Source organism: Taeniopygia guttata, chromosome 9 (genome assembly GCF_048771995.1).
Source record: "Taeniopygia guttata chromosome 9, bTaeGut7.mat, whole genome shotgun sequence".
Taxonomy (NCBI): Eukaryota; Metazoa; Chordata; class Aves; order Passeriformes; family Estrildidae; genus Taeniopygia; species Taeniopygia guttata.
This window is the reverse complement of record NC_133034.1, coordinates 20,667,825-20,690,085: the sequence shown is the minus strand read 5'-3', so window position 1 is coordinate 20,690,085 and position 22,261 is coordinate 20,667,825. Positions and strand designations below refer to the sequence as shown.

At 38.5% G+C, this 22,261-nt stretch overlaps 1 protein-coding gene across 11 annotated transcripts in view; it reads left to right on the top strand.

Moving 5' to 3' along the window:
- NAALADL2 (N-acetylated alpha-linked acidic dipeptidase like 2) overlaps window positions 1-22,261 on the top strand; it is a 412,338-nt gene that overhangs the window by 125,112 nt on the left and 264,965 nt on the right. Inside the window, exon 1 of one of the 11 annotated variants that reach the window (XM_072933152.1) lies at window positions 21,848-21,974. The exons of the other annotated variants lie outside the window; for them this stretch is intronic. The gene's annotated coding sequence lies outside the window, so the exon portion shown is untranslated. Of the gene's footprint in view, window positions 1-21,847; window positions 21,975-22,261 lie in introns of those variants that run through there. 11 annotated transcript variants of the gene reach the window in all.

Sequence of the window (22,261 nt, the reverse complement as noted above, 5' to 3'; positions counted from 1 at the left end):
TTTTTTTTCTTTTTAGCTCTAAAGTGTGTTTGCCATCTGTCAGTGGAAGAAGTGAAGGAGTTGACCAAACATTGGAGTTTAGACATGATAACTATAACTAATACTCTGGTTTTCATCTACTTTGTTGGATCAAGGAAATAAAACAGGTGGAGCAAACCCACGACCACTGAAAGTGTGACAGAAAGATCTTTTACTGTGGTGATAAATATAAAATATGTGGGTGTAGGATGGATGGAACAGGGAGTTTTTTCCATGCCTGATGACAAGGGGCTGCCCTAGTGAGGAGAAAGTGTGACAGAGGTGTGTATCCCTCCTTGTGTGTGCAGTTCCTAGAACTGCAGCAAGGTGTTGGATCTCTGTCTGGTTTGGTTTTCCCATGCAGAAGATCTCAACTCATCAAGTCTTTGACATTCTTTGGATCAGGCAGATTTTCTGCATGTAGAAAGGAAAATAAAAGGGAAATAAAAAAAATCCTCATAACCATAGACATGATAATCATAGTGACAAATACAAAAAATATAAATTCTAAGAGACTTCAGACCAATTGTAGATCTTAATCGCAATCATGGCTGGTTTTGACAAATGGGAAAAAAAAATTCAACTGCCAATTTCGTGTTGCTATCAAATGAAACAAATTCTGTGAAAAAAAAAAAAAAAAACAACACCTCAGCCTCTTTTTTCTCTTTTTGAAATTCATTACAGTCATTATAATTAGAAGGATTTTGATGCCATGGTAAGTGTACAATGGATCTTAATGCATTTGTCCAGGGCATTCAGCTGGCTGAATACTGGATATGTCACTGAAATACACCTCTAATGTGAGGCAGCTTTCTTACAATGAGAAGTGAAGTTTTTTTTCTGATGTATAGAAAAGCAGTGTGGTATTTTGTGTGGTTCTTATAAATAAGAACATAATACTAGAGGAAGAACTTCTTTCTAACATGGGCAGTGGGCAGGATTTCAGAGGATATTACAGTAACTGTGTCATTTCACACTTAGCTATGTTAGATGTTTTCTAACAATGTTTTAGATGGAGCCATAATATTTTTGAAAGGTTGAAGCATGGGGAAAGTTGAGTTTGTGCTTGAATATAAAGTACTGAAAAAGGGATGCCCTTGATGTCTAAATTGGCTGCTAGTTAGTTTTAGATTTAAGTGCATAAACTCCTTCTCTCTTCATAAAGCAGTTGGGAGGCATTAAAAGCAATTCTGTTTCTGGAGTGATATTAGTAAGTACAATGCATTCCTTGGAATAATCAGTTCATGGAATAATTTGGCAGTGCTGAATTATTTACAGGCTGGTATCTCTCAGTCAGAGATAAACTGCTAAGATATATTTAAAAACAGCCAAATAACTTGTGCTAATAATAAATAACATGACTGAAATCATTGTCCAGAAGATGTTAAGTGTTTGCAAACAAGGCTTTGCCCTTGTTTACCACACATTATGAACTGGAATCTGAAGCTGGATTCAGGTGGGCATGTGCTTTGAATGCTGGAGTGGAGTGTTTGAAAATAAGCTCTTGCAGAGTGATTTTTATTGTGGGCACGTGTTGAAGATTTGTGATGCAAATATGTGGAGTGTGGGGCTGCGATTAAAATCAAGCCCATGACCAAAAGGCCAAAATCTGAGTTACTGTAGATCTGAGGGTCATGAACCTGCTGTCTTATGGAGCTTTTATTTGCTTACAGTCCTGGGATTTCAAGGCTGTTCTCATAGCTCTGAATCACTGGCTGGAAAGCTGAAAGCATGGAGCTAAATGTAGAGCAGGACTGCAAGGCCCTTGGGGAGTCAGGGATGATGGATTTAAGATGCAGCTGTGATGCTGCTTGTGTTAATGTCAGTGTATTGCTGATACTGTGGGATGTGTATGAAGCTCAGAGAGGTGCTGGTTGACAGTAGAAGTCCAGCAGATTTGATGGGCAGAGACTATTGCTGTTAGGATACCAAGCTCACAGACTTCATAAACAACATGGCTGTGCAAAGGGAATAGCTTTTTCAAAGAAAAATTTCTGTGGATTATTTAAAGTAGGATGAAAGGATATGTTATTATTTAAAATGTTTTAGTAAACTCAGGATCTTCTACTGCTAAAGATTCAGAGAGGCCCTTTTGACCTTCCACTGTTTAACAGCTGTCAGTGGCACAGCCATTACATTCATAAGCATTTTTGCAGTGCATCTCACAATACATCACCTATTTATATGAATACCTTTGTGCCCCAACCTGAGTCACAGCTCTTTTCCAGTTAAACATTCACTTATGGCTGGCCTAGAGAAAAGTTAATGAAATGCAAATTTCATTAGTCTTAGTGGAACATGTAATTTGACTACTGAAATTAATGCTCTTGCTCACTTAAACCCACACCTCTGGCCACAGGAATTGAATGTGTTTGATCTCTGAGAGTGCTTCAGGAGGATAATTGGCTGATGGATTGGAGGGAGCATCCTCAGCTGGGTGGTACTGTGGGTACCAGGTGAGCAGAGCACCTGCCTGGGGATTCAGATCCCTTCTCACTTTCTGCTGTGGGGCTGGGTCCCACAGAATCACAGAATGGTTTGGGCTGGAAAGGAACTTAAAGATCATCTTATTCCAACCCCCTGCCATGGGCAGGGACAGCTCCCACTAGATCAGGTTGTTCAAACCCCCCGTGCAGGTGAAGCTCACATCAGGCATTGTCTGAGTGTGCTGGTCCCCACTTGGGACACCCTGTCATGGGTCAGGTGGCCACAGGGGCTGCAAAAGAGCATTTAAAGGGCTTAGAGGAAAAATAAAGTCACACTGGTTTTGTTTTTCCTTTACAAAAATGCTTAAGAATTGAATGTGGCCTTCTGGTAGGAATAGCAATCACTGTTTAAATACAGATAAGAAATAGTTGTATTGTAGAATGTGTTCTTTTGTAGCATTATTTTTTTATTGTTCTCTGGACAATAAATATCTCCTTCAAAGAGGCATCTAAGCCTATGTGGCAATCCTTGCTCATTTGTCTTTTATATTTCTACATCCCAATGAAGAGAGGCTTAAGACATAAATTAGTGTTCTGTTTCCTGACTTGCCTTTAGATTTGTGCATTTTTAGTCCATTTTAATGACATGGGGTCGTGTGGTGAGGCTCTTTGTAGGTACAAAGTTTTGTGTTTGGCATTAGCCATGCTATTTGCAGAGGAAAAGAAGCCCAACAGCAGGAGGAGCAATGAGCTATTTGTGATATCACATGTGCTTCCTTATTTTGTACTTTCTCCTTTCCCTCATTTCGGTCAGATCAATTGTCAAGCATCTGCCTGTCAAAAAAAAAAAAAAAAAAAAGGCTGCCTTTCTCTTTGGAAGATTAATTGGGTTATTTCAGTCACAGGAAAGTTGCCAGTTCGTGTAAAAATGGGAGGAGAGGGGACACAAATTCTAACAGCTATTGATTAATAACAGATGTATACTCAACAGGATGGAAGATAAACTGCTCTTTCCAGGGATTTGATGGATAGGTGCTTGCTTCTCAGTTTCCTGGGGAACACTGCAGGCTCCTCTGTTGGGCTGCTGAGGGTGTTACCTAATGAATTTCCATTTATTGCATGATAGTGAGCATTGATCAGGCCTCTGCTGCCAGTCAAGTCCCTGCTCCTGCTGCTGCCTCTGCCAGCCTTCCTCCAGTAGTGAATAACAGCTTCCAAAGACTGTTTTTCCCTGTTTCTTTTCTGTGATTTTTTTCTGCTCTTAAGGACTGACTCAAAATGTACATTCCTAGAAAAGATCAAATCCTAGAAAAATCAGCCCAAAGAGCATGCTGTCTTTATCATTTACTTTGTTAAATGTGTGAAGTGTCCAGCAGAGTGTATAATCCAGTGTTTTGGTCAATTAGTAAATCAATATAATCCAAAGCAGATTTATAAACTGCACACAGACAACCTGGGGAACGTGGTTTTTAAAGCTGATGGCATCAACCAGCATGTCTGAAGTTATAATGACAAAAGGACTGGGAAGAGAGTAACTAAATGCTGGATTGCTTTGTAATGCCAGTGTGAATAAAAGGCTGCTTTCATACACAATGTGAGGAAAAAGCATCCTGGCCTGCTGTAGGGCTTTTGTGCCTCTGTGTGTGTCAGCTGTGTGTGGATGGATGGCTACAGGGACAATATAAAGAAGCAAAAGAGGATGATGGAGGAAGTAGTAGGGAACTTCATGAAACAGTAATTCCTAATCCACTTGCAGAGGTGTCCTGAAGTGCTGCAAATGCTCCCTGCACATCCTGCACCAGAGAAGTGGTTCAGGTTTTGTTCTCCTCTCTCATTTGCATTGTGCTTTTTTTGTATTGTAAAATTAATGGTTGATGTTGTTTTGCGTGGATTTGAGCTGTGTTGGTCTTTGGATGAAATCTGGATTTATTTTTAAAGATTAGCTGTCATCTTTTATCCCTGCAAGTGTTCTGGTATTTCTCTTGAATTTCACACTGAGAATCATATACAACTGCATTTTAGTCCTTTTACAGACTTAGTCATGTGAAGGCCACAGCACTTGCAGTTTACTGAGCTATCAAGAACTGTATAGTATTGTCCAGCTGGAGCTTAATTTTTTGGTGGGTTGACAGGAATTTTTCTTGTTATCAACAGCAGTCAAAATAAAATGAGTCTCCCTCTGCCCAGAGAAAGTATTGGGCTTTTTTGGTTTGGTGAGCATCGCCAGCAAGACTTAGTGGTCTACCCTTCCAATTTGAAAACCCATTTAAAGGAAAAATTTTATCCAGATAGCAATTAGCTGTTTGAAATCCAGCTCTTTGCCCTTTGCTGTGGGCTGTGTGTGGCATTTTTGATTCATCCCTTTGGATTTTTTTTGCTGTTACACACATGAAAACTGTCCTGCTGGGTCACTGCACCCCGCAAGACAGGCATTAAAAAAAGCACCTGCTCAACCTCTAATTGAATTTTTGACCAAAATACCACCAACATCACTTCTGGCAATTGTCTTTTACCAGGTATTGCTACAGCAGGTGCCTGAATTGCAATCCTCCCTAACTGAAGGGTGTCTGGATAAAGAAAAAAGACTGCAGCACAGTGTGAAAGTGAATCTCTTGTATGATAAATTAATTTTTTTGTCTTTCATCACATAAGTCAAATCAAAATTTAATAAGGATTGGTATAAGTTTCTAAGGAAATGTCTGCAAGCAGAGAGAAGTTTATTTAATGAAAGATTTGAACACATTCTTTATCCTCCTCATGATGCCCCTTAGATGTGTGTACTGGGTGCTTGGACTTCTCTCCTGCTGCCAGAGAGAAGTTGGCTGGAGTACCCATAACCATCAAATTCCTGAAAATTTCCTCTTAGTGAAAGTCAAGAACTTCTCCTTACATGTGAAAATTATATATGGAATTACATATAATCAGTGACACATCACAACCTGTGGCTTTTTGTTTTTTTTTTTCCTGAGCATAGAATCATTTAGGCTGGCAAAGACCTCTAAAACCATCAAGTCCAGCAATTAACCCAGCACAGGCAAGTCCACATTAAACCATGTCCCTGAGTGTCATAATGCTGCCAAATACAGCAGGATACCATTTGAAAGAATCTCCTTTTTACCTAGAAGCTGGTAGGAAATAATGGTTGTCAGAGTTGACTCACAGAAGTAAATATTAATGAAAGATCTCCTGTAAGCCATTGTAAAGCCTCCTTGGAAATTCGGTCGTATTTCCCTCATTAGCTGAAAGCTCTTCTGTCATTTGTGCAGTAACTTGCACTTCTGGAGGAATGTAACATTTTCAATGACAGTTTAAAGGAATCTCTGTGTCATGTGGTCTTCTGTGGCTCATTTCTCAAGGATATATATCTCTCAGTCAGTTCCCAAATTCTAAACTATATTTAAGATATATTAGTTACGCTCATCATCGTGTTTTAGAAAATGCTATGGATGTTCTCAAACTTCTGGGTAATCTCCAAGCATGTACAAAGAAGTAGCATTATTCATGTACAGAGAAAGCAATTGATTTAATCACCTTGTCTTTTGGGGTTTCACTGTCTTTGGATGCCTCCTGAGAGCTTTCCTGCAGGAGCATCCTTCTGGCCTGTGGCTCCAGCCTCTGCTGGATCTGCTGGCAGTCCTTGAGGTTCTCTGCATTCGTTTTTTCCCTCCTCAGCACAACCATACCTGCACTGTGAAGTTCCATCATGTTAACTCAAGACATTGTCTTCTGATGTCTTACAAAAAATAGTAATGAAAATACAAAAGTCTTCCTGATTCCAGCTCCTCAGGCTAAACCACCTGCAATTACCCCAGGCTTTCCATCCTGGGATTTTCCCATACCTCTGCACTTCAAAGGAAAGATATTAAATGTTGCTCTGTTCTAATGATTAATTGTAGCATTGTATAATGTAGTTGCTGGCTTTTCTTGTCTTGCTCAGAGCTTCATGTAACTTTGCCTGTTAATTCATTGAGAAGTTTTTATTTGATTCGAGTTTTTCAGAAAATGCCAAGGTAATAAAGGCCAAGTAAGTGTTTTCATTTGGTTTGAACAAAAATCTGTCTTGAATTTGAGTCTTTTCTAAAGGGATTAATGTTTTTGGTGGTAATTATTATTATCCTGTGAGATATCTTGTCTTGTAACAAATAATCTATACTATTTCTTCTGTTTTTTGGAGATGTAAGGAACATTTAGTTGCTTGCAGTTCAAACTCTCCTTCAGGGTGCTTAACCAAAATGCACTTTGTGGGCTGATTGTGGGGGTGTTGGACTGGACCTCTAAGGGTTCCTTCCAACCCAAACTGTTCTATAATTCTCTTCTGTCTGTATCCTTGACCCTTTGTTTTATTCACACATGACAAGGGACAACCAAGCTTAAATAGTAAGGGTTGTGGTTTTTTTTTTGCTCTGTAACATCTGAAATAACAATAAAGAAAGGAATATAACTGTATTATTTGATTGGTACAGGTAAAAACATAATATAAAAAAGATGAAGGGTGACAATAACAATATAGAGAGAAAGCAGCAGAAAAATTACAGGTTCAAAAAAAACCCCAAACCCTATCACTTTTAGCAAGTAAAACTCCACTTCAAAAACTTTGTGGTGTTTTTACATCCTAAAATCTCATTCTAAGAGGATTAATTAGAGATAAGATCAGCCATAGAATCACTGTGTGCAGACCTGAATCCAGCTGACTGCACATGTGCCTTTAATTCATTCAGCACCAAGAAACGGGTCCAACTTTCACTTAGTCATAACAAATTCAGATTTTAGAGATAATTTTTCCACCATTCAGGAGAAGGGATTTACTGGTGAAATGCAAGAAATGCAGGTTTAGATTATAATCTGCATTTCCACCAAATGCCATAAATATATGGACAAAAGGTAAATAGGCATTTTTTATAAATCTGCAGTGGAACTTTATCTCAAAAATAACATGAACCTGAGTGCTGAATAACAACAAACTGACAAATTCTTGGGTTTATTTTTCTTATGGTACTCATATTTTCATTTTAATTCTTATGTGAAAACAACCTGCAACTCAAAGTTTTAATTCTTATGATGAAAGCTATTTTTATTGAATTGCTAATTTTCATGTGCAACAATTTTTAAGCAATTTGTAACAATCTTAGTGATATACTAGAAAGTTTGACTTTTAAAAGAAGTGATTCAGGATGCCTTTTGTAGCTCTAAAGTAGCATGGCTTAATTTAAAAAAATCAATTAAAAATCCTCTGGGGACATAACGATAGAGCTTTTTTCTGACATTGGTATAAACATGTTTTTCATTTGCCTCTAGATTTGAATATTAATTTTGACTGCAGGAAACTAAACCTAAATCTTCCTGCTAATACACTGAATCTATGCAAACCAGAATTTTCTGGCATTATCCCATTCAGTTCCACCACTGTCCATTACAGCAGCATTTTGTAGCTTTCACTCTAAGTAAGCATTTTCCTGATGTGAAGTGTGGCACTTTGGGATGCTTTGTGGAGCTTTGTGTTTCCCAGTATTTATATTCTGCTTCAATCTCCTCTCTTCAGCCATTAGGAGAGAGGTGCTCATGTCCATGCAGATGATGTTAAGGCTTGTATATGGTTTTCTTGATGGTGTAAATGGTTTTCTTTAGCACTCACAACTTCTAGAGAACAGATTATTTTGGAAGGGTGAGTTTGTTGTCTTTAGGATCATTTTATGTGTGTGAATGTTTAAATTATCTCCTCCAGATTTGGGCCATGTTGGCCTTACCTGGTGCTTGAAAACCTGCATAATTTCTCCCAGAAACAGTTCCTGGTATTACAGCATGGCATTTTCTTTTGGGTTTACCCAGGGATGTAGAGGAGCATTCTACACCCCAAACCCAGCAAGAATTAGGTCAAATTTGCAATTTCTTTCCAAGCTGATGATATCTGGTAGCTTTAAAATATTGCAGGAGTGACAGAGTGAAGCTGAGCTGTCTGAGCCTGAGCACCTCCCCACTGGTGGGAGATTTTAGGAGATTTTGGTGTGTGAATCGATGAGCTTTCACTTTCCTCTCTGTTTTTGTCAGTACGGAGTCTTTCTTATTTGAGTAACTTCATTACTCTCTTTGTGACAAATTAAATTAAGAATTTTTGCCTATGCCAGGTTTCTAATGGTGCCTAAAAATAATTTCAAGACCAACAGCATAATGTCTTTCAGTAATTGTTAAATACGAGTGAACTGACAAGGCTAAAATAAGAATCAGGCCAATTAAACCTCTCTTTGAGGATAGTGGTGCCTGTAATTAGAGAAATGTTGCTCAGGAAATGTTTCTCCCCTGCTCCCCACCAGTCCCCACTTTTTTCTCCCACAGGATGATGGAAGTGAAGGGAGAGAGCACCCACCTCGAGCATTATAGTGCTCACATGGGAATCTTCAGCAGCTTCTCCAGGATGTGAAAGCTCTCAGTGAGGTTTTTAGAATGCATTTCTGAGAAATGTCTTTTTTAAAAGAACCAGTGCTTTCTGAAAAAAAAACTCAAAAAATCTCAATAATGCATTAGTTGTGGTGGTGGAGAGGGGATGTTTAAATGTCCTGTTCAGAGAATTGAAGACCTGTGATTTGAAAGTGTGGCAATAACAATGCTGCAGGACTTCTGCTCTATTGTCTCAACAGTCTGTGGGAGCTTTATTCTAAAAATAAGAGTGATTTACCTCTTTCAAAAATGTTTATCATTAACTAGTAAGAAGTTAAATTAATGACTTTCACTGCAGGTAGACCATAATCTTCACCTGCAGCTCAAGGTGGAACACACAGCTTAACTTCAAGTCAGGAGGCTACTTAAAATAGAGAAAATAAAGAAATAAAATAAATAGAGAACATGAGAAAGCTGTTTGTGGCAAGAGGGAGATGCCTACAAGGAACATTTGTTCTGTGTGTTCCTCAGTTCACCAACTTTTTCTAATAGGTAAAACTCTATTGCATGCCATAAGGTGGTTGTAAAAAATTAGTTGTTATTATTTTAGAATATATCTACATTACTTTATAATCCAGTTTCTCACAACATCAGCCTCTTGTTTTAGTGAGACTTCAAATGAATGCAGATTTATAAAATGCAGATTACAACCACCAAGGTTATATTTCTTACCCTTTACTAGCTCTTTCCATCCTTCACTGTTTGCATCCTTTCTCTAACCAGTTTCAATCTTAAGGACTGTAATTTTCTCTCTGCACAGAGAATTGCAAACCTTGTCCATTTCAAAGACGTTTGGCTTTTGTCTGTTTTGGCGTTGCTTCCTTTCATCCTGACTTTGTGATACCGAAGGTGTATATTTTAAAACTCTGAATATGATGCTGAAGATAGGAAATAATATAAGACTTTGTCTTCAAAAATGAATTCCTATTTGTGAAGTGTTGAAGCTTGCACTGAGCATTTGTCAGTTCTCTTTGTTCAGCAGTGGACATGTGGTACAGTTGTAGAATGTAAATTTAACAGTATTTTCTTTTTTTAAAGAAACTTTGCACTGACTTTTCTCAGTGTGAACAGATTCCAAAGTCTTCAAGGTTTTGTTAGTCATAGACTTTGTATGTCACAGCAGTTTCTAGTGTCTTGAATGTGGCTTAATTGGCTCCCAGATGTGAGAACAAAATGGACCATTTTTCATTTATCTGTAGAGAACATGGACATGTGCAATTACATTGTTGGAGTGTATTTATTTGGAAACTTATAGACATTTTATTTTTAATATTAGGGTTTTCTTTATACAGTCAGCGAGAGTTTTGTATGGAATGTGTTGGGAATCTGGTGGGGATGTATATTTCCTATTCACTCAGAGGTCCAAAACCCAGTGTGACATTGCCTTTGCAGTAAATTGTATTTTCCCTGGATTCTCTGCATTAGAAGCTGAGGAGTTGGATCAAAACCTGGTGCTCACAACAGCAATGCCTGCATGCTTGATTGTTATCTATTGATAATATTTTTTAGCGTGGCACCTAAATTAGGGAAATGCCTTACAAAAGATTGCAAAATAAAAAAAAAAGAGGGTTTTGGTATGACTAAATTAGTAACTCTAAAGTTTCTTTTAAATGGGTTTCTCAGCATTTGTATGCTTTTTTCTTTAAATTCCTGTTCCATATCCCCTCAATTTAATTGCTAATGTGAAATTTAGCTCTGGGGACAATTTTTAACAGCCATCATGAGCAAGAATGTCATTCCAGAAGTGGTACCTGACATTACTGTCTTTTCACGGTGGCATTAGTAAAATAGTCTTAATGGGGCAAATATATTTGCAACTCAATATCCCCTTTACCCAATCAGCTACTACTAAAATTCTCCTTATGTGTTTGAGTCTTCTTGCCTTAATGAAAATTCATAGGAACAGAGGAGAGGTGAGTGGTAGCGATACAAAATACTAGGTGCCATCAGGCACAAGTGTGTTTTATGAACTTGTGTCTCATGAAGCCTTGGGAAATCCTATACAAATTGTGTTTATCTTCTACACGCACAGAAGCAAACTACAATTTTCTAGTCTTCAGGGTATCTGCAAGTGGGTCTGTCTGTTCTTGCTGCTTCAGTTTGAGCTAAGAAATACAGCAGTAACCATCTAGACTTCGCAGGGTTACTTTGGATGGATAGAGTTGTATGAGATTTCTTGTTGAGACATGAAAGCAGATGAAATTCAGGTGGTTTTACTCTTTAGTGCAATGTGAATTTCTTACTAGTTCAGGAAGAGTAAGTGGAAGGACTAGTCAGAGTGTCACAGAAGTGATTAAATTGTTCTTCCAGGTTCTGCTGATACAGTAAGGGAAGGAAACCACAGTTTCAGAAAGAAAGAAAAGCCCAATTGCCTCTGAGTAAAACTGGCAATTTACTTTTTACCTCTTTCCCCAGAAGAAAAACATTAGAACCATATTCTGTAGAATGGATCCATCAAGAAAAAGGAAAAAAAAAAAAAAAAGATGGGTTAAAATATTCAAATTGGTTATATGAGATTTAATTACAGCATTATATTAGATGCTTTCCAGCACTGGGAGCAACATTCCCCCATGCCCCCTCTCACCTCTGCAACTCAGGAACCTGCAGAGAACAATATCCCATTACTTTCAATTGCAGTTATATTTTCTAGTTATGGATATGGTGCAATTTCTTCACTTAAAGGAGTTTTTGTTCACTTTCTATCTTCACATTTCATCTCACAGAGGGGTGATCACAGTGCAGTAGTGTCGAGGGTGCATTTGGTGAGGTTTGCAGGTATCAGAAGTATTTTTGAGATTTTTCAGGTTAGTTACAAGCTCTGGCATTTTGAACGAGGAAACAGAAGGAAAACCACGCAACGATGAGTAATTTGCCATTTCCCAATAACCTTCCAGAAAGAACTGAGTGGGTTTCGCATGACTTTCACAATTGCTTTGAAGAGCATTCAAATGCACCTCTCATGTTGAAACAGCCTTGTATTGAGGTTTCCCACACAGCAGCCAGTGGTGTGTCCTAAGCAGTCCTCTGCAGGGCATTCCCAGACTCAAATGTGAGAATTTCGTGGTTGAACCACTCCCGTTCCTTCCATGCAGCTGCCAAACCTGTTGTTTTAGCTATTGGCTCTCCCTTTTAATCTTTGCTGCCTTGGTTACTCATGTGTGCTAAAGAATGAATGTTATTAACTCGGATGATGACAGGAGCAATGAACATAAACTTGTTTAAACTGGGCATGTAATTTGAAAATTTTAAGAGGAATCTTCAAGTGGGAGCAAGTGCTTCACCAACAGTGTTGTAGGTTCTGTTAGCTCCTCGATCCTTATTTGAAAGTAGCACTTCTATATTTTCTCCTGTGTCAGAGAAAGGCTTCTCTGAATTGATACAAATTTACTACAAATAGGAAAACAGGAGAAACTATGAAATTTGTGGCATCTGCCATGGGACAGTGCTGTGGAGGGATGCAGTCACTTTCTGGTTCAGGAGGATCTGCTGAATAAATACTGCAAGTTTTCCCGTGTGCCATAGCCCACAGAAAATGCCCAGTGGAAATGTGAGACCTGTAGTAGAAGACCAACTGTCACAATGGTATTGCACATTATAATGCCACAGGACACAGGAGAAATAAAAAACATGGAAATGATGCTGGTTCTTTGCAATTGAAGCGCATTGTTAAAAAATATTCCAGTTGTCCTAGGAATAGATTGTGACGAGGAAGGACAAAGTAGGAACATCAGTTCTCTTTGCAACTCTTGACACACACATTTCATCCCCATGGCATTGACCATATCTATACAGTTTGAAGTCTAATTCTTAATGAAAAATCCCTTAGGCTCGCTCCCTGCAGCTGTGGGAAAGTTTCTCATTATGTTCTGCAGGGCTTAATTTTCCATGCAGGGCTGTTCATGTTTTTAGTTCACAGGAAAAAAATAAAAGGCTTGCTGATGAGAGATGTTGGAGAAAGAAGACTTATGGTGAAAATACACTGAGCAAGAGCTATCATTTCTTGTTTAGGAAAGAAGACACAGTTTCAATGTGTCTGAAATGGCAAAGGAAGCTGCCATTCATTTGAATGTTATTGAAGGGCTTTCTTTCCCTCTTAGTCTTCACACTGGTTCTTGGGGGGGTTTATTGCCTTCCATTTGGAAATCAGGGTAGTAGACATGGTCCTTACTGGATGCTTTGAAGAGTGGGAGAAGCTTTTTTTAGCTTGAGGGTGGTAAAGGATGAGTTTACCATTATTTTCTTATTTTCAGCATCTTTTCTCTAATCATATTTGTGAGTTGACTTTGGCTCAGCTGTCTTCAGTGATGGTTGGGTAGAGCTGCCAGGGTAGGAACCTAAATCTGAGGATCGCAGAACTGAAAAATACTTCATATTTCCTTTCAGGTTTGATAAGACTCTCCTTACAGTCTCTTTCTCTTAATTAACTTAGGTTGAATGATGACTTTAACATTCTTTAAAACACACCGTAAAATGTCAGACTTTGGAGTAGTAATCACAGAAGTAACGGAGGAATGCAGTAATAGCAGTAATTTCTATAGTTTTATTTTTTAAAATTTGTTAATTAATTTGAAGTGTCACTATTTTGCAAAGCTTAGGTATTAAATGGAGAACTCATCCTTTGAAAATTATTATTGGTGAATTGTAAGAGTAGTAATAAAAAAAATATAGTACAAATTCTGTATACAGAGAAAAAATTCTAAAGCCAAGGCAGTCAGCTCTTGAAGATCTATTTCTGCTGTGTTATACTAAGCATGAGACCGAGTTTTAGTGCAATATAACAATAATTAGTCTTAAATAAATACATAATGGCAGCATAATCAATGCAAATCTACGTAAGTAGCTAGTCATGGTGAATTAGAATGTAGTACTACTGAATGGACTGCTCAAGATTTCATTAACTAGAAAGACTAAAGAACCTGTTTACTAAGAAAAATATCCTTTATCCTATACCGGTTGCTTTAGGTTGTTAATTTGAGAAGATGATCATTTTGCACCATTAATCATAATAATTAGAGACAGATTTAGTGAGCTTTAGTGCAGTTCTCAGCTAGATTAATAGTTGTGTAATCCAGTGTTTATTAATATAAATGAAGTAAATTAGAAGCATGACATTATAAAGAGGAGGAAGAAACTTCAGGAACTTTCCTGGATCATCCCAAACTTCATTAATTTACAATGGCAGGTTGTTCTTCAGTAGTTTCCTTTGTTTTGTTTCAGTCAGTGCAGTTCCTCCTGCACTAACAATGCTGCCACTCACGCTGGTAAGAAAGCGTGTGATGATCTCTAAACCACATGTACAGTTACTGACTATCCACAGAGTTTGGTATTCGGGTGGAGATGGGAGTAGGGAACTTACCAGCCATGGGAAGTTGTGCCTTTGTGTTTAATACATATCCTTATCTGTGAGATCGTGTTCTTCACTCACCTGGAGGCTCTGAGCCAGGACTGCCAGCAGGAGCAGGGTTTGGCGCCTCAGGAGATCCCACCCCAGCGGTGGCCGCGGTTTTTGTGTGAGCGGTTTCAAACAAGAAATCCCATGGACAGCGGTGTCTCCTTGCTGCTGCTCTCAGGTAGGGAGGAGGGAGTGTTCCTCCTGCTGCCTCTGGCTCTGGGCTGCTTTACTTCAGAGAGGAGCTGTGAGTGATGGAGTGTGGAGGAGAGAGGTTTTCCTCATCTCTGAATTTTACATTCCTTTCCCGAGGCAGGTGCCTTATGGAGTCTGTGTTTTCCCACTCTGGGGTTCAAAGGGCAGATTAAGGCTGGCTTGTAACAAAATGTTCCTCTGGTGCTGATCCCTCTCTGGGTTTCTGCCATCAGTCAGGGGGTCTGTGCGTGCTCCTCTGCCTGGGAAATGCAGATTTCCAGGGGCTTTATTGGACTTGTGTGCTGAAGCACCTCCTTTTTCACCCATGTATGTAGTTAAGGGGAAAACCTCAGGTTTATTTAGGATTGGCATCAGTTTCTCATTATAAACCTAATGTTTGAACACTTCCAGAAATGAGAGGTTCTCCTGATGGCCTGCTTGAGCCTCATTGATTCCATTCCATCTCCTCTGTTTTAAAATTACTTTTTAAAAATTAGGAAGAAAATAATGAGATGGTTAAAAGACTCCTGGTAGCTGGAAACATCTATAAATTAAAAATTTCCATGGGCATTTAGCAACTGGAGTAAATCTGCATGTGTATTCATGTGTTTTCTTATGTCCTTCACCAAAACCCACTAACCAAACTGACCTACAGGTTCCCAAGAGTTACCAGCATTTTCTTCCTGAGAGATTTTTTTTTCCTTTTGAAAGTATCTCCTCTTTCCTCCTGAAATGGAAGGCTTGTTTTTTAACAGGGCAGTTCTTGACCTTCTTTCACCTTTTTGTTTTGGATACACCGGCTTAGCTTTGTATTGAAAATCACATTGCAAATCTCAATAGTCACGGAAAACTTCAGAGCTCCCCGCGAGGAAAGCACCAGTTGCTGTATTCCTGTATTTTGAACAGCAGCTCCTCACAATGCAAAGCACCAGACAGCAGCTGTGAAGAAAGTTATTTCCCATCCAATCCAGGCTCCTGCTTACAAATCACCTGACAAAAAGATCATGAACAGTAGCTGTGGGACATGTGCTCGGCCGTCACTCTGGTTATTCCACAGCTGCTTTCCAGCGAGCAAGTTGGGAAATAGGACCTGCTTTGCAGTGGGAGCTCCTTAGGGTAGGTGGTTTCAGTTTTGCCTCCCTTGATTTGAGTAAGACAAGCCTGTTTGCATGTGGGAAGGGAATTCTTGTGGAGCGTGCCTTCACACGCAATTTCTCATACCTTTTTGGATCATCTTAAAAGAAATCTATACCTGCAGTTGACCTACTTAATCTATGCAATTATTGCACTTTGCTTGGGTGTATGCACATCATGTTCTTGTCTCTGTATTTTTTTTCCCCCCAGTTTTTGGCAGTTGTTTTATTCCTTGTTAAAAATACAATTTGGTTGTTAATGGGAACTTGAGTTGAGTGTTTCTGCTGTTGAAATTATGGGCCAGAAGAATGGAGGCAGGAACCAGACAGCGCTTTGCAAAATCATAGACAATTCTGCTTTCTCAGAAATCCTGCTGGATTTGTTTAGGTGTTTTTAATAGCAATGAGTAAGGCAACTGGATCCCTGCTGAAAGCAAGTGAAATGTCAGGGATTGTTTGTTTTCATTAAAAATGCATCCATTTCTCAACAGAGCTTGATGCTGCAACATCTCTTTATCTATGAATCTGCTAAGAGATTTCCAAGAGCTGATGGGTATCCTGTGCCTAATTGTCATCTTTTGTGTGATGCCAAATTTGCTCATGTGTTCCTTCCTTCCTGGCTTTATTATAATATTCTTTAATGCTCCAGAGTCTGCAGCCTACATAAATTAAATGTTTCTTAATCAAATTGCCTGTGACTGGCGTGTATGTAGAGAAGACTCAGCCCTGTAAAACCCTTTTTGCTCTGTATCCAGCAGAACTTGGTAAGCAGCTAAAAATGAGGGATGTAAGTAGTTTTCCTGGAGACACTGAGTCATTTGGTTTTCTTTCTGACCTACTCTTAACATACTGTGTTATCTGTTCCTTAATCAATATAATTAAACATCAGCAAATCTTTTTCACTTTAATCAGGCTTTAATTTAACTTAGTCAGACTTAGTTTTGTTGAAATTTACTCTTCTCAGTTGTGGTGAAATGCTTACTAACACAGGAAAGAATGATACTTTACTTGTCTCATTATTAAAGACTTACATGTCCCTGTGCTAGTAGAACAAGAAGAAATGATTACAGATAAAATAAAAATTAAATACAGAAGTTTTTAATCTAGATATAGTAAACTTTCAGCAATATTAACATATGCAGATTACTGTACAGCATGTGATACTATTTAGGGCTTTGGTTATAATACTTTTGAGCCTGATGTTTTGCTTTACATTTTTCTTGTACATGTTGCTTTTGTAGAGTTGCTCTAATAAATTCTTCCTTGTGTTTTCCAAAGAATTGCCTTGCCCCTTGGCTATCATAGGGAAACAGCTGTGATTTAAGACATCAGCTTTACTATTAACATCAAGAGGCTGCATAGCAGCCATGAATCATCTTTATGGATGTGTTCTGACTAAATCATAGGACTCATTAGGTGTGGATGGATGGATATCTGAGAAAGTGATATGGGTAATAGGCTTTCTTCTAAGATAATGAAAAAGTTTTCACCTTCACTTTTCTTTATATTCTTGCCTTGGAAATGGTGGGCTCAATGCAAAGCTTGCAAACACACAGCTGACAGTGAGTCTATCCCTGTCAATCCATACACAGAGGACTGATTCATGTGGTTGAATGGTGATTATTCACAACTGGGACTTGTGTAGCAGAGTACTTTATCAGAGAAGAACAAATTAATTTTGGGTTCTTTTTTCAAGCTATAAGTTCTCTGGCATCCTTTCTGATGGCCAAGAAAGGATTGTCCCTGGTGTTCTCAGAGGAAGGTGGGGCTAGAATGAATTTCACAGGAATGTGCAGGAAACAAATCTTCCCAATTTCTGTTTTGCGAAAACAGCCATTTAAATAGCAAGCATTCCTTCTACACATGGCCTCTGTGTGAGAGTATTTAATCTTCCTTGTATAATTTATTTATTTCAAGGAAATTATTTTATTCTTCTACAGAAGAAGCAAATGTATACGGAAATTGCCTCTTGGCCAAGTCATATCTCTTAACCCAGAAAATACAATTCACCCCCCAAACGAGCTAGGTTAATCTGCTCTTCTTGATAATGTTTTGCTATAATCAGATTTTTCACGGTTGCTCTCTAAATACTAATTTTTTTTTTGATCAAGCTTTCAATTTATTTGCTGCAAAGAGTGGTTATTTAACAACAAAAACCCACAAAAAAAAAAGCGTGAACATTAACTGCCCTAAGACACGAACTCATTAGAAGCACACAGTCAGATTGATTGGACTGATAGTGATGGTGATGATAATAATAATTGCATTACAGCAGTGCCGTAGGATCCTAGCTATAAATGAGGTTCTCATTCTTGTAGGTACAAAATTAAGATCCTCTCCAACTCAAGAAGAAGTGAAATGAGAAGCAGTGACAGCTTGAATACAAATTTTCCCCTACTTTTTTGTTTACTAAAAAATTAATTAACAAAAAAAAAAAGAAAAAAAAAAAAAAAAAAAGGACCTGTCTGGATCCCAGCCAGATATGGAATCATTTAACTAAAGACATCTATGATCATTGAATCAAACAATTTATCCCAGTCCTGCCAAGTCCACCAATATGCCAGATTCTGGTTTTTTGCACCTTCAAAAGAAGCAAAACATCTGTTGAGCATCTACATAAAACACTGCCATACAGGGATATGGCACATTCTCCTCTCTGTGTGGTAAGCAGTTAATAAAGAAATGAAATAATGAATGATGCAGGTTCCAGCTGCAGTAATGCAGGTAGTGGTGGCAATAAGCAGGGAGTGCAAATGCCTGTTTGAAGGATGAATTGAGGTTTACACCAAGCTATTGCTTTTACAGTCAAGCAGATGTCATGGGCTTGCTTTACAGGATATTATGATATATGAAACCAAAGGCTTCTGAACAGTAAATTACTCCTGTCAATTCATCTTTGTGTATGGCACTTTGATATATCATTCACAGCTTAATTATATTGTCATAGTCAAGAGATAAAAACAAAAGTCATGCTGACTCTTGCTTAAACCTCTCTCTGAAATAATGCTCATAGGTGAAGGGGGAAGAAATCCATAAGATCTATATAAAATTCCATTATAATGTATTGTGCCATCAATAACATGTTCCTTCCAACCAGCTGTACACTGTGCAGTTAGGGAGATTTTCACCAGCTATCACTCAGTGCACAGGAGCACAAAGAGCCAACACACACCAGAGATCCATGGGGAAAAGCCAGAGAGTGGGAATTGTCCTTTGGAGTGGCCGGGCTGTGGGATGTGCCAAACCACACCGGAATGAGGGCGGTGGAACCACGACAGAATCCTCTGGTGCATATTTGTGGGTCTGGCAGTGAGAGGTGTCTGATAATCCCATCTGGGCTGTCCCATTCGCTGCCACCTGTGTCCAGGTGAAACTCTCGGGTGGTGGCACCCAGGGCCCTTCAGCTGCCGCCCCTGGCCAAGGGACAGGAGGGGATGAAGCGTTTTTCAGATCTCGAGCTGGGCTCACTCTGTTACCAAGGAGATGTTTTTGGGTTTGCCTGTTAACTGGCAGGTTACACATGAAAAAACAAACTCTGTAATCAAAATAAATTGCACTATGTTGTTTAGGCATGCAGCTTCTGAGGTTTAATTGCTATCAACTACATTGATAACAGCAAAACCCAAAGGAGTATTTTCTGTGTTCTCAGGCTCTGTGTTACTCTTTGTGTATTTTATCTTCATCTAATAAGTTCCTCTTGTGTGAAGCTGTTGGTTGAAGTGAATTTCATGTGGATTCTTAACAGACATCTACACTTCATCCAAAAAATCACTGCAGTTAAATTAGGTTGAAATTTTTCAAGGTGTTGTGTTTGGCATATTGCTCCTGCACCTTGTATTTCTGGATGATGCTGTAATGCATATACAAATTAAATATAATGTTAATGATTACTGCCAGGTGCTGCAAAAAAACCCCAAAAAGTAATTTAAATTACTAGACAAGTAAATGTAAATTAAGATAAGGATGCTTAAACAGTTTATTGTATTATTTGCTGCCCATGTTTTATATACATTAATTCAAATGATGGGTTGAGGCATGCACCTAATTTATTTAATGACTTCCTGCTGTAGCTGTGCTTTTGCCCATGGGTGGCTTTCAGAGTGACAGCTTGGAAGGCAGAGAAAGGTTGTTTATCTTTTAACTCCAAGATGAGAAGTCAAAGGTGTGGACAGGTAGAGGTGGTGGTGATGAGGCAATTGGTGTCTGCTCGATAAAAATGGCTAATGAGGAAGGTTTTCATTGCAAGTGATCACTCTCAAGCCCTGTGGAATTTTTTCTGAAGATGCAAAGCTAGGGCTGCTCCCATAATCATCTCCTGGGGATGTGGCACATGCTGACAGCACAATTTAGATATACGTGAGCAAGTATAATGAAGCATCAGGATAAAGTTCAGACATAAAATCTTCTGTACTTACTTTGCCACTAAAAGATTAGATTGGCTGTCATAAGTTAGTAATCTGAGCCTTCTAACTGTACCAATTTGGTGCTTCTGCCTTTCTCTTCATTAGTTTAATGAAACTGTTGCTTGCTTGCCTCACATATTAAAGAATCCATGTAATAACAGAAAAGAAAGAAAACCGTACATGGTTCCCTGCCTACCTGGATGTAAAGAAATGGGTTGGAATCTGATGTTTGCAGGTACTTGCTTTGCTAAAACAAATTCTTTCCATGCATGCAAAGTGCTTGCATAATTTATGTAAACAGTTTTCCCCCCCAATTTTACATGCTTGGGAAAAAAAACCCAGAACGTTCCATATGCTATAATTTTGTAAGACTGCTGCAAAAAAGTGGTGGAGTGCTACAAGTTGCTTGTAGAGTGCATGGCACATCTATATGTCAGAGAAAATTTTAGGAAAGCTTCTGATCCTTCAGCTTTCAAACAATGCAATTTCAACATTCGAGGAAAATGAGGATTTATTTTCCTCCCTGTTGAGGCCCCAGTTTCAATGAAGTCTCTGTGACCTGATAGTTAATGTGCAATTTGAGGCCCTTGCCCCGGGTGGAAATCCTGTTGTTATTTAGCAGTAACCTGCTGCCCCTGAGGCACAGTGTCAATTCATGTACAGTGTATTTAGTGATGTGTTCTGGGTGCGCTAAATAAGAATTTGATTTTTCATTAAAGGCTTGTTGAGAACAGCTATCTTTCTGAAGAGCTTTTCACATCTGTTCTTATCTTACTATTTTAATTGTCTAGAGCTGCATCTGTGTGCCAAGATTCCTTTTTCTTTTCTGTAATAAATTCCTTTATGCGGTTGTTGATGTGGAATTGCCTGGCTTCACTTGGTGATTCTAATGCCTTTTAGGTGAGCTTTGTCCATTTGATTGAGACTTAATAAAATCAGTAAATGTCTCTTTATAGTGTGTGGGTAATTTGCTTTTTTAAAAGGAAAAGGTGGAGCCAATGCTGTGTAGTGATGGTTGGCATAGAAATATTGTTCCTTTAGAAAAGCATTCACTGGGCAGGAGACCAGAAGCAACAGTTTAGCTGTTATTAATCTCTGGAATATTTAGACTTCTCTTTTTGGCGTGATTTGCTAATAGAGTGTTTCGCCTGAGTAACCAATGTCTTCTCAAGGAAAAAATAAACAGATTTGTTTATCTGTAGCAGCTTGTTGTGATTTTTCACTTTCTTTCTCTGTTTTTATTTATTATGTTTTTGTATGTAATGTATAAATATTGATATCTTGGAGAATAATTTTTACAAATAATCTTTTTCTAATGTAGTTGTCTGTGTCTTTTTTTTTTTTTTTTTTTTTTTTTTTGGCCAGATGATATTTTGCTGCTTAGCAGAATCCTCACACTTTGCTTTTGTTATATAAATGAACACCACAGATATGGAATTTAAAATTTCCAGGCAGTTATGGAAATGGTATTCTTACATCAATGCAGGGAGCCTGGAACTTCCCAAGCTGATAGAATGCAAGTGTAGCCCTTGCAGGTGAAATTGAATTAATAAATGGAATTAATGCTCCAGGGATGTCTAAAAGGGGAGTGTGTGTGTGTGTCTGTCTCTTCAAGGTGCTGATTCCAGGAGTTGGTTCTTGGTTTTTCCCTTGTGTATCCCATAATGACAATTCTGCCTGCCCTGGTGAAGCACAACTCGTGTCCCACGGTGGGAGCTTTGCCAATCCTCCCTGGGGAGGAAGCTGAACACATGGAGATCTCCTGGACACTTGTCTCAGCTGTTCCCAGGAGTGAAAATTAAAAGGCTGGATGTATTGGATAGGAGGGGCATTATATTAACTACAGGTGAAGGAATTTGGAGGCTAATTCAGTCTGGAAGAAGTGATCTAATCTCTCTGTATTTCTCCCTTGCTACACTGACTTCTGCAGGTTTGACTAGACCTGTGGGTGGAAATAATTTTAAATGTCTCCATATATGTAAGTTAATAATTAAATAATTCTCTAAAATGTTTATGTTCATATTCTTTGTTGAAGTATTTTAGTAGTGGCTGGTTTTTAATTTTGTTCTTTAGATGAACTTCGTATATGATTGTGTCAAGTTACTTGTTGAAAGCCTTATTGATTTCCTTAGAGTTCCTGCCAGTTTCTAAATGTTAGTGTTGATCTTTTTATAGTAGGAACGCCTTGCTCTGCATCTCCCTAGACTTTTGTTCAGGTAAGAGTAAGATAAATTCCTCAAGTAATAAGATGGGTTAATGAGTTAT